This window comes from Stegostoma tigrinum, chromosome 30 (genome assembly GCF_030684315.1).
Source record: "Stegostoma tigrinum isolate sSteTig4 chromosome 30, sSteTig4.hap1, whole genome shotgun sequence".
NCBI classification, from domain to species: Eukaryota; Metazoa; Chordata; class Chondrichthyes; order Orectolobiformes; family Stegostomatidae; genus Stegostoma; species Stegostoma tigrinum.
Genome location: NC_081383.1, coordinates 19,324,156 through 19,336,785, shown reverse-complemented (window position 1 = coordinate 19,336,785; position 12,630 = coordinate 19,324,156). Strand labels below are relative to the sequence as shown.

Genomic DNA, 12,630 nt, shown 5'->3' with positions numbered 1-12,630 from the left:
AGCCACAATTATTTCCTACTTGTCTAGGGGTTATTTGAATGGAGAAAGAAGCGAATGTACACTATAATCGCAAAGTTTACAGAGAACAATAAAAGTGGAAAGGCAAGTGACGAGAACAATACAAAGAGTCCTTGGTGGAATTATGGACATGTTAAGCAAGTGGGCAGAAAAGAAAACTTGGCAGATGGAACATTTCTGGAAAAATGAGACACTATGGAGAGAGAAATAAGAATTTTAATGGAGAAAGACTACAGAAAGTTTTAGCACAGAGGGATATCCTCTGCTTAAACCAAAAAAAGCTAGCATCCAAGTTCAGCAGCTAAGAAAGCAAATGAACTGTTGGCATCTACTTCAAGGAGAATAAAGCATAAAAATACAGGTCAGCCAAATCTATACAAGGCACAAGTTACACAACATCTAGAACACTGTCAACAGTTTTGGCAACCTTATCGAAAGGAAAAATATACTGGCATTCAAAGCAATCCTAAGAAGGTTCAGTAGGTTGATCTTAGCCACAGTGGGACTTTGAGAAGGTTGGGCCTGCACTGAGTTGAAAGGAACAAGCGATAACCTTACCAAAACAAGAAGATTCTGAGGAGTCTTGACAGGGCAGATACTGAAGGTGCTTACCATTGTGGGAGATTTGGGACCAGGAGGCCATAATCTCAGGGCAAAGGATCAATCATTGAAGTAGAATTTAGGGAAATGTCTTCTGTCACTGGATAGTGTATGTGGACTTCTTTACTGCCGAGAGCTGTTGAGACTGTTTGTAAAGTATATTGGAGGCTGGATAAATAGGTATTTTATCAGTGTAGAAACTGAGGGTTATGTTAAAATGCAATACAGTGAAGTTAGGATTCTCAGATCAGCCGTGATGTCAGAATGGTGCAGCAAAATCAGTTGGGTGAATGGCCTACTGCTCCTACAACATTCACATACAGTTGAGAGAGATTTGGCCTCTGCAGAACACAAGGGAGTACTTCAAATCTTGCACTTTATCTTAATTACCCAAAAGTTTGGAAAGCCTATAGTTCTCTTCTGTTTCCTTGATTCGCCAATATGTCAACCACTTAATACACTTTTTTTACCATGATATAAATTGAGATCATTTGAAATTTGCCATTCTTGGTTTGTCTTGAAGATTGCAAGTCAAAAATGCTTCAGCAACAGGTCTCTCTTCTCAGCCACTTAATTTCTGTCCTATCATTCAATAGTCAGACTAGAAAGCATACAATTCCTTACAAAAAACTAAAATTAGCTAAGCTTTGCAGCGTTCCCAGTATTACAAACTATCAAGCTCTCAACTCAATCTCATCTGAAAGGCTGCAACTTCTGCTGCTAATCTACGTATAATATTGACAGATATTTATGAACTATCTTGGATTGACATATTCTAACCAGGCAAACCCATTATGTGACTTACAGTACAAAACTCAAAAGATGGCTTTCTTCATGAAGTGCTAGGTTTCTAGGAATTCCAGTGCCTGTCTCTAGTTAGCTTGTCCCAGGATTTTGGTGTTGTCCAGGTCAAATTGGTGGACATGGACAAATCCAATGTCATCTACAAGATCCCCTGCAAAGACTGAGAGAAACACTACAATGGACAAACAGGAAGGAAGATAACAACAAGGATACACGAACACCAAAAAGACACAACCTATACTCACTCGTCTCAATCCACATGGATAAGGAGAACCACCAATTTGACCGGGACAACACCAAAATCCTGAGACAAGCTAAGCAGAGACAGACAGTATTCCTAGAAGCCTGGCACTCCATGAAGAAAGCCATTAGTAAACACACAGAACTCAACACCACATACACTCCACTACGATTGAAAACTGAAAGTGAGGAAATCCAGCTCAATGGTCCCCAGAGTTTAAAACCCAGGCGGGAAAAGACACCAACGCTTCATTGGAGGCTGCACTGATAATGTTACCCAGCATGGTAACAAAATGTCTGCAAAACAACAAACCAGCTTGGCGGCCTCAACAACCACAACCCAAGCTACAAATCTACTCCAAAACCTCAGAGAATTCTTATTTACTTATTGGATAAAATACCAAACGTGATCCAAGCCAAGGGAGCAACTCTAACAACGTAACCATTCAACATATTCTTCTCATATCTTATTTACAATGATAGGAGGGAGAGGTTTCATAATTGGATACAGATATAAAAAATTAAGCACTGTGCGTTAATTGGAAAATCAAGCCAAAGTAGGGGTGATACATTAAAAAGAAATCAACTTCTGTGGCACGAAACATGGGAATCAGAGCATTTTGCAATCTTGAAGACAAGAATTCAGCTTCCAATGTGAAATTATATTTGATTCTTTGTTTAAACACACTATTTGATATTTATTTAAAACATTAAAAATTCACGACTGCATGCACTTTGTGGCAACTTTTCTCTAATGGGGGGCATGCAGTTACAGACTCCGAACACGTGAGAGGCAGTTATCATTATACAGACATTTCATAAGCAGTAGATTAAAAAAAATTCTTTATCGTTAGGTTGATGGAAATACCAAAGCTGCCAAGTCATTCAATTTTGCATCATTCTAGGAAATTACAAATTCTGCTGCCCAATTTTCATACTCATCATTAAGTCTGCAAGTTATATCAGAGGTATAAAAACTTTGCATGTCTTTAAGAGATAGTAGGATAGTCTTTTTTAAATGTCTTTCCGATCACCTTAAAAATGGGCCCCTAGTCTTGAAATTCCCCATCTTAGGGAAAAGACAACTACCATCGACTCTATGTATACTTCTCATCATTTTATAAACTTCTATCAGGGCACCTCTCAACCTCCTATGCTCCAGTGGACAAAGTCCCAACCTATTCAGCCTTCCATAACTCAAACCTTTCATACCCAGCGACATCCTGGTCAATCTTGTCTGAACCCTCTCCAGCTTGATACTATCGTTCCTATGGCTGAGCAACCAGAACGAACACAGTATTCCAGAAGAGGCCTCACCAACGTTCTGTACAACCTCAACATGGCTTCTCAACTCTTACTCTCAAAAGGACTGAGCAATGAAGGCAAGCCTGCCAAATGCCTTTTTAACTATCCTGTCTACGTGATGCAAATTTCTAAGAATTAAATGCACCCCTCAGTTCTACAACATTACCCAAGGTCCTACAGTTATTTGTATATGCCCTACTCTTATTTGTTACAGGAATGTCAAAAGATCTTGGAAATATTCTGACTAACAGCAGTTGCATTGAGGAGTAACTAAGAACTGGGTTTAAGTTAATAATCTGAACGATAAGACTTCAATTAAAATTGGTTGAGACAGAGAAATCCATTGAGCATTTAGCACAGGATAGGTGAAAATATTAAAACTCAAAGTCATGTCGATTAAGATCTGAAAAAAATCTTAACGTTCAAGTTGACCTGCTTTGGAGGGGACAATGACATGGGCGTGTGGCTCAGCAGCAGTGAACTGATGTATTGAATCTGACTAGTTTACATTAAATCGAACACTAGTACGTTGAATTAATCTGACATTATACTTAATATTTTAATTTAAGAAAAATATTAGTAGGGACACAAGAATAGCTGAAAGTATATGCATTGATACATGAACAAAACTTCATAATAGCCAAAAGCAAAACATAAATTAAGAACAAGGGGAGAAGATGACAAAAGGAAATTATTGTGATGACAAATTCTGAAAAGATTGACCAAAAAAATCCAACTGGGAAAACAAAATGACGATAATCATCATATCTGGGCTTCATAAAAGTAATGCAATGAATATTCTTTCAGAATTACCAGTGTTGAGTAACACTAACATTTATTGATCTTCCCACCTGGTTCAGTTGTAAGAACAATGTCTTGTTGCAGTGAAGGCAATAACCAAGGCAATAAATTTAAAACGAACATTTGGCTGACTGGTGAACTTGAAACCCAGCACATGAACACTTTCATTACTGTGGGAAATCAGAATCAATTAAATAGCCAAAATCACCCTAATTCAGATAACAAGATACTTCAGAACTGAACACTTGCACAAATGCACCCAAGTATTATTTCAAATTTACCTTGTCAAATTTCTCTTTGGTTCATATAAATTACACAATTGCTTCAACTTAAAAACTAATTTTCCAAATAATTATTTCATTAAAAAACAAAAAAAGTCAAATTTTCTAAACAGGGAACAAGTTCCTCATGGCAAGATTCCTTGAAGGGTCTTGTGTCCTACAATGCAGAATATTCATCATACTGTACATTATTTCTCTAACTACATCTATTCAGGAACCTGATAATCATGATCTTGACAAGTAAACAGTAGGATGAATTTCATCTTTTTCAAAAAACCTGAGAGATTGTTATTCTCAACCACCCTGTACTATACATCTGGTCTCCAAGCAGGTTTCTGAACAAAAGCAAAATCCTTTCTTAATACTTTTCCTCTGTATACAATGTACGTATACTGATCCAATAATTCAACAGCATCCAGCACATGACTTGCAATCCAGGTCAATATGGCTTGAATACAATGCTTTGACCTTTTAATGTGATTAATGGTAGTGGAGTTGACATGCACTAAACATATTCAAGGGAGGAGTTTTGAGAAGTCAGTCACTCAGTAAGGAGAAGATAGCTATTATAAACTATGCTTTTGTTGAAGATACTGCAGCAGAAGAAAACCACAGCCTCAATATCTTTTGATAGAGTTGAGCGCTTTGGAATTTTGCTGGGATAAGCAAGGGCCATTATGTCTCAAAATACAGCATTACAAATGGAACACAGTAAAGATTTCATGTTATAGCACTGTAACTTCAACAGTTACAAACTGAACACTATCTGGTCTGTAGTATTGATAGAACATTTATAAAGCAACTAGTTAGAAATTCGCTGGGGCCCACTCACACCCCCACATAGTTTCAAACTCTGGTGATCGCATTTCTTCCAGTACACACCATGGTCCAAATGGCCTGCTCTGCCCAGGAACCATTCTGTGATTCTGCAGTGAGTTCAATCCGTGCCACAGCCTATGTGGCTATTTAGTCAACAATCCAGTGACCGTCTTATTCCATTTTCTGCGCTGGCACAATAACCCAAACGGTTGCTTCTGCTTTCTAATCAATGATTCTTGACACTTGCTCTTCAGTAAACATGGAGATAGATTACCCAGTCAATATCATATTGGTTTTGTGGGAGCATAATGTGTAACTTAGCTATAATTTCAATTTCTCAAAGAGTCAAACTCAGTGAAACCTGCTGTACAAAATGCATTCACTACGAAGTAAAATACTGTGCTAAGAACAACATTTATCCTATCTCAGCATAACGCAAAACTGCCAATGACAGAAACAGGATGAAATCAGAATAGCCTTTTTAATTTGTTATCGCAAGTAATAACCCTATTTTGGATGTAATTAAAAGTGTAGTTATAAAGTTTTACTTAAAACGCCACTGGTGTTAAATTCTGAAGGGCTGTGGCATAAAAGTGTCCAAATACAAACAATAGTGCTCTTCATCTGTTTTCATTCTACTGAGGTCCAACTTTGTTTTCTGTCTTCCATTCTATACAATACTGGTAAAGCCGTGTTCCGGCATCTGCACAGGTTTTAGAATTGCTACAGTTTTGCACAAATGAGTTGAAACCAGAATGCCAAAGTAATGACATACTGCATGCCCAGCTCGACCTTTCACAACATAACTACATCAAGAATACAATTTAATGAAAATTAAAATTACTCATTCTTCAATCAGGAACAGATGAAAATTTGGTTATGCCTTGAGGGAAAAACATAGTAAAAGCTATTGGTTTCCAAAATATTCCAGAATCAGATGGTCACACAATAAAAAAAAATTTACAAATGGCACTTAAAGATGTCCTTATAAGTAAAGTTACCAGTAAAGCAGTATTACCATATTGGAACATTTTCAACGCAATGCAATCTTCAATAATATAGATGACCCAGGGAAAAGATTAAAGCTATTTGACATTAACTCCAAAGGCCTAATCTCTCATGTCAAATAGCTTTAATCTTTTCCCTGGGTCATCTATATTATTGAAGATTGCATTGCGTTGAAAATGTTCCAATATGGTAATACTGCTTTACTGGTAACTTTACTTATAAGGACATCTTTAAGTGCCATTTGTAAATTTTTTTTATTGTGTGACCATCTGATTCTGGAATATTTTGGAAACCAATAGCTTTTACTATGTTTTTCCCTCAAGGCATAACCAAATTTTCATCTGTTCCTGATTGAAGAATGAGTAATTTTAATTTTCATTAAATTGTATTCTTGATGTAGTTATGTTGTGAAAGGTCGAGCTGGGCATGCAGTATGTCATTACTTTGGCATTCTGGTTTCAACTCATTTGTGCAAAACTGTAGCAATTCTAAAACCTGTGCAGATGCCGGAACACGGCTTTACCAGTATTGTATAGAATGGAAGACAGAAAACAAAGTTGGACCTCAGTAGAATGAAAACAGATGAAGAGCACTATTGTTTGTATTTGGACACTTTTATGCCACAGCCCTTCAGAATCTTTAAATCTTTCTCCTCTCACCTTAAAACTATGCTCGCTAGCTTTGAACTCCTCTCCCCTGGGGAAAATACCTTAGCGATGCACCTTGTTGATGCCTCTTATGATTTGATAAACGTCCGAGGTCACTCCTCAACCTCCTACACTCCAGGAAAAAGTGTCCCAGCCTATCCAGCACTCCTGACAAGGCAAACCTTCCAGTCCCAGCAATAGCCTTCAATATCTTCTTTGCACACCTTCCAGTTTAATAGCATTCTTCTTGTGGCACAGCAATGAGAACTGTACATAGCACTCCAAATGTGGCCTCACCAATGTCTTTTATAGCTTTATCACAACATGCCAATTCCAAAAATCAATGCTCTGACCATGAAGGCAAGCATGTCAAATTCTTTCTTCACCACACTGCCTACCTGCAATTCAACTTTCAAAGAACTGTACCCGCACTGCTAGATAGGTCTGTTCAACAACACTCTCCAGGATCCTACCATTAACTGCCAAAGTCCTACTGTTGTCTGTCTCAAAAAAAGTGCAACACCTCACATTTCTCTAATTTAAACTCTATCTGCCATTCCTTCACCCAGTTGATCAAGCTTCCATTTTACTCTTAGCTAGCCTTCTTCACTGTCCACTACACTGCCAATTTTGGTGTCTTCTGCAAACTTCTAAACCATGCCTTATATATTTATGTGCTGTCAGCACTTCTGGTTTATCTATAATTTTGGCCAACAGACGACAGACCACATGAAATCCCACCCGCCCCCCTCATTAATTGCTTAGGGTTTCCAATGTATTGTGCCTACTTAAATGATCTTCAGGCTTACAGCCCGATTCATACTTCACATTTAACAATGGGCCACCCTATTCTCATTTCATTAACCACCAGGATTTTACCAATTTTGTCTCCAACTTCTATAACTTCTTCCCAAAGTCAGTTAGCCTCCTCCTTTCCAATCCTGATTTCATTTCATTTTAACTGCTTGTTCAGCTCCGTTCATTAAATCCATTTCAACTTCTTCACAATCCTGTTTACTTATTTCATCTATCAAGTTCTCCAGCTATGTATATTTTCTGCTAATTGCAGGTCTCAATTTTTAAAAATATCACTTAAGTAATAATTGAAATCCACTCCTAACATGGATGCCGTACCGACAAATGTTTTGTTTGCCATATCAATGACAGATACACAGTAAAGTTAGAAACTGTACAGTTTCCAATACCTAAACAAATGGGAAATATGCCTGGCAACATTTAAACATTTCCAACATCTTAGCTGGGAATTCAATATTTGAATTAAACTATACTATTGGACCACACTGGATACTTTACACTCACATATGTATAAACCTTCCCAAAACTAACATCGTTTGTTTGGAAACAAATGTTAAAATTTGACACAAAACAGCTTCATTATACAAAATTACGCAGATCATTTTCTCGTGGCTCAATGCTGCATAATCTACCACTGGAGTTTCTGAAGCAATTAGAACTTGAGGCCATAGTAACGTACAGTTTCTTCAAGAAGTTTTATTATATAATTAGGTCACAAGTCATAACATTCCTGTCTTTTCTTTAAAATAAATGCCACAAATGACACAACATGCAAGGTCAAATTCCCATTCATTCAATGCCCGAACTGAATCTGTGCTAGGGAGATGGTTAAGATTAACATGTAGGTTGTTATGAGCCACATCAGACACCTCCCTCAAAAGATTTTATAGTAGCCTAGACTAACTTTCTTATTGTAAAAGGAAGGCATGAGGTGCTGTATTGCAGATGCAGAGTAACTGCTCAGACTATTTTGATGTTAAGCAAAACAATTGAAAATACTATAGTTCAAACAAAAAGGAAGGAGGAATTTAGAATAACTTTGATACAGTAGCTATCAATTAATGTTCTAACACACTAACAATAAATTTCAGAGATTCTCACATGCAGTTCTCTAATCCAGGAGGAAAAAAAACATCAAGACAAAATTCAGAGCATAGCAGCCAGGAGACACTGACTGAAGCTTCCAACTCGAGACCCAAATTGCTTCTGCTTAAAGCTAAACCTGACAACTACGAATAAAAACCTAGAAAACCTCGTCTATGTCAACAGCAACACCCAGGCTGCTTCCATTGTTCCAAGTGTTAAAAAGCCCAAGGACTCACATGTCGTTTACTTTCTTAGAGGCAGCTCACAACCTGCCTCACAATCTCCTTCTGCTCCAAAGAAAAACCAGGACAAAATAACCTCTTGAAAGTCACATTATTGTCACAGGTTCAGTCAGCAGTTAGGAAGGCATATGCAATGTTAGCATTTATTTCAAGACAGCTAGAATACAAGAGCAGAGATCTACTTTTTTCTGAAGTAGGATCCAGGCCCAAAATGTCAGCCTTCCTGCTCCTCTGATGCCTGCTGTGTTCATCCAGCTCTACACCTTGTTGTTATCTCTAGAGATATACTTGGAGTCTGTAAAACATTCCAGTCAGACTGCACATGTAATGTTGAGTGTTTTGGTCCCCATATCTAAGGATGGATGTATTGGCCTTTGAGGGGGTCCACAGGTGGTTGACAAAACTGATCCCAAGGATGACCAGCTCGTCACAGGAGGACAGGTTAAGGATTTTGGGTCTGTACTCAATGGAGTTTACAAAGATGAGAGGGGGAGGGGGTCTCATTGAAACTTAGAGAACCCAGAGAGGCCCAGAAAGAGTGAATATGGAGAAGATGATTCCACTAGGAGAGAATAGGACCTGAGGGCACAGCTCAGTGTGAACAGATGATCCTTTAGTGGTGGATCTGTTAAATACATTACAGCCCTCTGTGACAGAGGCCAAATCAAAGTGTATTTAAAGACAGATAGATAGGCTCTTGATTAGAGATCAAAAGGTTACGGAGAGAATGCAGGAATATGGGGTTGAGAAACAGTCATTATCAAATGGTGGAGTAGACTTCCACTCTACTCCTATATCTTAAGGAGAGACAAAGGTGTTGTATGCAAAACAAGGGGAAACAAAAACAAGTGGAGGTGTCATCACATTCCAGATTATCAAAGATGGGTAGATTGAACACCAAATTGTGACCAACCATTTAGCAGAAATATGGGACTTGAAAATAAATAAAAGTTAAAGTATGTATACTTGAAATTAAGCAACCATTTTCCAGCAAAAGAAATTCAACAACCTCTTTTAAAGTTCAATATTGCAGAACATTGCTGGTTGTGGCCAATGATAATCTGGAGACATTTAAGAATGTAAACAAAATGTTAATAAAAAAATCCAACCATGGATACAGAGTATGGATTTCTTTGAGGAGTTGATTCATCGTCATGGAGACAAGAACAAATTCAGTTTGCTTGACAATAGATAACTTCATATCCAGACCAAAGCTTTCTAAGACAGCTCCATCTGATGGTCAAACAGTAAAAGGGATAACTTGGTGCAGTGCACAGATAAGAGGTCTCAGTTCAATACCCGCCTGGACTTAAGATGGCATCAACCAAACGATTCATTACAAAACTCTGAAGAACATCAGATCACCAGGAGGACCGAGTAAAGGGAAGCAAGACATTAAGTCAGTATTTCTATCCATAAGTGCTATCCAATTGTATTGTGGAAAAATGCTCATTAATAAATGCAAAAAAGAAAGCAAGTCAATTGATAAACTTGAGCAAATGAGATTTAAAATTTTAATAGCCAGTCTTGTTAGTCTAGACGTCTTCAAAATACACCCAAAACCAAATATCAACAGTAATGAGCCTTCAAGAAAGAAAAATGAAGTCTTCATGTCATCTCCAATTTCCAGTCACTTGCACATCCAAATTTTCTTCTGCTTACCGATCAGTGTGGCTTCAACTGCTAAAGCCCAAAGCATTGGTATTCCCTTCTTAAATCTCTCCACAGCTCTCATTTAAGATTTTTCTTCAAATATCTTTTCTCCCCCTACCTCCAACACAGTTTTTTTTGGTTACTTGTCCTAATATCTCCTTAGAGTTTGTCAAATTTTACCTGACAATTCAGTCCTGTGAAGTGCCTTGGGTCATTTTACATGGAGGCACTACTTAAATACAAAGTTGCCATTTGCATCTCTCCAAATATGTTCTCCTAACCAGACTCTCAGCTCTTATAAAAATACCTTAAATTTTTCCGGCATCATTTACATCCATTTGGAATGTTGAGCATTTCTTACCCTCCCAATCGTCACATTAAAGGTTTGGTAAAATGACATAACTGTGTAGCCTCACTTCAAAGAGCAACAGCTTCCATTTAAAAAGTTACAATTCACTTTCAACCTTACACTAACTTTTTCTGGCAAGCAGTGTTTGTGGCTATATATCACATTCACATCATTCAACGTCATAAGAAAACCAAGACAAACTGTAGAGAATTAAAACATACATGAGAGCATTGCTAAACAATCACAGCCACATTAAAATTACGCAGAATATTTTTAATTATTCTAAGTTTTAGTTCCATTGCTCAGGATAAAACTGGTGCTCCAGTTATAACTGAAGTATTGCACCCCCCCAGTCAAAAAAACTGAACAAATCATGAGATAACACGGTGTGAAGCTGGATGAGCACAGCAGGCCAAGCAGCATCAGAGCAGCGGGAAAATTTAACGTTTCGGGTTGAGACCCTTCTTCAGAAATGGGGGACTGAACAAATCATTCTGGCATCCAAAGGCTCAAAATCTGTTACTTTTGCATTAAGTGTACTGAAACCAGTTCTGTTCAAATACCTGACTAGGTACTATTAGCCTTTTCAAATAAGGTTATTTTCATAATGTACAAATAAAATAATTCTTTACAGTTAAAGCATGTTCCAAAAGTGAAAACTGCGGTTTAAAAAAGGTGCCAAATGGAATATCCAGGGCAATATTTTCAAATATGAAGGATTATTTTTGCTCCTCAAATCGTATTTTCAACATCAAGTCGTTTTACTAGAATTCTGCAGTTTGAAACAATCTATTCTGTCAAACGTCCTTCAGCTACTACAGACAGGAATTTGCACGTTTGCTAAGTCGTGTGTAGAAAAGACAAATAGAAATTGTCGATTCAGTACGCTGCTGAATGTGACTCATTGCCGAATCATAGATGGTTACAATACAAAAGTTTCTGAACTTCACAACCGACATAAATGTTACAAACATATTAGTCAATAAGGTTGGAACATTATGTGGCATTTCTGGTAACAAGTCACGCAGATAAGGCAATAGTCAACATTTTCAGGGAAGAGCCCAGTGCTTTCCCTTAATTAGCCAATCTATCACCGTATCATTCTGAGCCAACAGCTGTTTGATGCTGATCTACTTAAGAGTCTCCCCTCCCACAGTCGTGAGGAACGTCAGCACGGGGCCGTGCACTATCAAACCATAACAACGCATGGTCATCATACCAAGAGACAGCCTGTCCACGCCTAGCTTTTGGCAATAATTCGCCAGTTAAGTTCAATAATGTTTAAAGTATGTCTGTTTCCAGGTCCGGGAAGGCACATGTATGTAACTATAACTCGTTGTTGCAGACGAGTCCATAAAAAGCAGTCGCTCCTGGTGAATTCCTGTCATTCCGAAGCCAGAAGCGATAGTCATTTTTCACACTATCATGCTTTTCACCCGATTTCCAACTCAATACAAACCAAACAAAAAATGATAGACAACCACAAGAGGAAATCCAGCACGTGGTGACATTGAAATTGAAAGTAGTTGCACCCCGAAAACACTTTTATAGAACCGAGAAAATTTGAAAACATACCCTGTCCAATATCGATCTAGCTATTTTGGGCCTCAAGACAACCTCCCCATCTGCAACTGCACAGACCAAAAAATGTCACCAAGCTACATACAGGGGCGGATTAGGAAAACGGGGCAAATGTTAGTGACTAAAAGTCATTCTACAATACAACTGGGGGTGGGGGGGGGGAAGAAGAGAAAGGTGAAGAAACAGAACTCATTCGATTCAAAATCATTCTGGCAAAATTTGGGCTTTCCACAACAGCCTAAGAAATTCAAAAAAGGACGGTCCGATCCTTCAAAGCCAGGGACCCATACGGCTTCGATTTTGATTAATCCCCTTTGCCAAACCCCGACAATGAATGTTGGTCTGAGACAAAGAGAACAAATATCCTGTCTTCCGACACC

General features: G+C 38.1%; 1 protein-coding gene across 4 annotated transcripts in view; it reads right to left on the bottom strand.

The window, feature by feature from the left end:
• Positions 1 to 12,630, bottom strand: part of dot1l (DOT1-like histone H3K79 methyltransferase) — a 99,763-nt gene that overhangs the window by 86,270 nt on the left and 863 nt on the right. The window lies entirely within an intron of this gene.